Source organism: Elaeis guineensis, chromosome 4 (assembly GCF_000442705.2).
Source record: "Elaeis guineensis isolate ETL-2024a chromosome 4, EG11, whole genome shotgun sequence".
Classification (NCBI taxonomy): Eukaryota; Viridiplantae; Streptophyta; class Magnoliopsida; order Arecales; family Arecaceae; genus Elaeis; species Elaeis guineensis.
In genome coordinates this window covers 111149343-111152605 of record NC_025996.2, presented here as the reverse complement: position 1 = coordinate 111152605, position 3263 = coordinate 111149343, and positions in this window count along the sequence as shown.

The window sequence follows — 3263 nt, the reverse complement described above, 5'->3', positions numbered from 1 at the left end:
TACCAATGTTACCTATCCCGATGATCTTTCCTTTGCCATTATCTCCAAAGGTGACCATCCCTCCATCCTTAGCATCAAGCGTGATGAATTGTGATTCATCACCAGTCATGTGTCTCGAGCATCCACTGTCAAGATACCATTTCCTGTTTCCTTTTTGGGATGCTAGACACACCTGCAAGCAAAGGTCAAGTTTCTGTCTTAGGTACCCAAGCTTTCTTGGGTCCTTTTTGGTTAGTCAAAATGGTTCCTTTTGGAACCCATATTTTCTTTGTGTTTGCATATTTGTTAATAAGACATGTGTACGATTTATGTCCTATTCTTCCACACTTGAAACAGGTAATATTTGTCGACTTGTTACTTGAATAATTTACATAAATATCCTTCAGAAATTTTTGTTTCTTCAGGGGTTTATAGCCAAGTCCAGCCTTATCATATATAGCTTTCTGATTATCAAGGATCATATTTAGTTTGTTTGAACTTAAGGTGAACTTATCTACTATAGATTTCAGCTTGTTAATTTCATCCTTAAAGTTTTGATTTTCTTGAATCAATGTGAATTTTTCAATTGAAAGGTTTTCAGCTTGTTTTACTAAGGACTGATTTTCCAATTTCAGTTCTTTGTTTTTCTTCCCTAGTTTCTTTAATTCATCAATTGAATCATAGAAAGCTTCATGCAATTCTTCAAAAGTAAATTCACTAGTGGATTCAGAAGTTACCTCATTTTCGTGTGCCATCAGGCACAGGTTGGCTTGTTCTGTTGAGGTTTCCTCGTCGGAGCTTGAGTCATCACTCGCACTCCAAGTCGCCATCATTGCCTTCTTTTTGAACTTCTTTGGACCTTTCTTCAGTTGTGGACATTCGGATCTGAAATGTCCCGGCTTCTTGCACTCGTAGCATATAAGGGGTTGATCTTTCTCTTTTCTTTGCTTTGTTCCCCTTTTGTGAATTTCTTTCTCATCCCCTGTTTCCTTTTTCTTAGAAACTTCTTAAATTTTCGGGTGATGAGTGCCATCTCTTCATCCTGTTCTTCATCTTCAGAGTCATCCGTTTCATAATCAGGCGAAGTTGTGGATTTGAGGGCAATGGTTCTTTTCTTTTTGACTTCATCCTCTTGATGTTGCTTCATGCTAAGTTCATGAGTCATCAAGGATCCAAGAAGCTCTTCTAGAGGTAGAGTGTTCAAGTCCTTTGCTTCTTGGATGGCAGTCACCTTGGCTTCCCAAGTTCTTGGCAGTGACCTGAGAATCTTTCTTACAAGTTCACTGTTAGTATAAGATTTGCCAAGACTCTTCAAACCATTAATTATATCAGTAAAACGAGTATACATAGCAGTTATGGACTCATCATGCTCTATTTTGAACAATTCATATTTATGTACAAGCATGTTTATTTTAGACTCTTTTACTTGATTTGTTCCCTCATGGGTTACTTCTAACCTATCCCATATTTCTTTAGCAGATGCACAAGTAGAAATGCGATTAAATTCACTTGCATCTAGTGCACAATAAAGAACATTCATGGCTTTGGCATTTAATTGTGCCAATTTCTTGTCAACCTCATCCCATTCTTTTTCGGGTTTGGTTGACTCCTCACCATCTATAATCTTGGTGGGTGTGTGAGGACCGTTCACTATGATACTCCACATATCATAGTCGAGTGCTTGTATGAAAATCTTCATCCGAGCTTTCCAATAGGTGTAATTAGACCCATTGAAAAGTGGAGGTCGGTTTGTTGATTGCCCCTCGGCTAGAGAAGTACCAACATGGGTTGCCATAGATCTTTGGCTCTTTGATTGTTAGATCAAAGAAGGGCTAGAGCACCGGGCTCTGATACCACTTGTTGCCCAGCTATGCAACCCAAGAGGGGGGGTGAATTGGGTTTCTAAAAATTTAGACTTAATTAATAACTTATGATGAACAAGACAAAGATTTTAATTCAATATTAATTACCTGAAGCAGAATTGCAAGGATATAATAAAGAAATAAGGTAAAGCGATAAAGCACACCACAAACACAAGGATTTATAGTGGTTCGGTGCCAACCTTGCACCTACATCCACTCCCCAAGCTCCTACTTGGGAATTTCAATCCACTATGCTTGTATTCAACCTGAATACAAAACGTCGGAAACTCCGACACTAGCTATCCCAAGCTAGATCACTTATTTCCGGGTACAAGTAAACCCAAAACACTCCGATTTCAGGTTCGGATCAACCTTTCCTTGTTTTGGAAATCCTCCAAAAACAAGAACAATTACTTACAGAGTAAGATAATTTAGAGCACAGATTAATACAATAACAGCTCCTTAAATGAGCGAATATAACAATAAAACTTTACTCAAATGAAGAAACCCTTTTTGGATTTTCTCAAGGTGGATGAACGCTTGAATGAACACTTGAGAAGAGGATGATCGTTGATTGAAGATCTCTTGAAAGCTTTGAACGATCTCTAGATCAAAGTTGAAACAGTAGGCGTGACAAATCCTCTCTTTGAAAGCTCTCGAATCTCTTTCACAATCTCACGTGTGGATTTTGGATCCTCTTTTCTTTTTCTCTCAAATATCTCGTTGATCTCAGGCTTTTTCGTGCAGATTTCGGATCCTCTCTCTTCTATTTGATCTCACGTTTGATCTGCTATTTAATCTGCAATTTCTTTCACCATTTGAAGCATTTTATTGCATTAGAAGCAAGAGAAAATAATTTAGGCAGATAAAGAGCCGTTAGAGCAATTTTAGGAAGCATAAAAGGCAATTAAAATGGGCAAAAAAATAGCCGTTGCTGATATTTTCCATCGCAGGGGTCGACTCATGAGTCGACTCATGCTTCAGGGGTCGACTCATGAGTCGACCTCTGTTGCAAAAACCAGAGAATGATTTTCTGGAAATTCTTGGCTCAAATCAGCAGGGGTCGACTCATGAGTCGACTCATGCCTTGTGGGTCGACTCATGAGTCGACTCACAGGTCGTGCCAAGCCAGAAAACTAGCGTGCCATGGTTAATTTTTGCGTGCCAATCAGCTCATAGTGCCATGAGTTGACTCATGAGTCGACTCATGCACTTCAAACCTTCATAACTTCAAAAATATAAGTCCAAACACAATGAAATTTTCACCAATAGATTTCAAATCATTTGTTCTACCAAATGGTACTATCAAATCAGGATTTTAGCAAATTATGATTTTGCCCTTGAAGAGCATAAGGACTTTTTCAATTTAAAATTATTTGTATCCCTTCAATCTGCTTTGTAATCATCAAAATCAATCTAGGA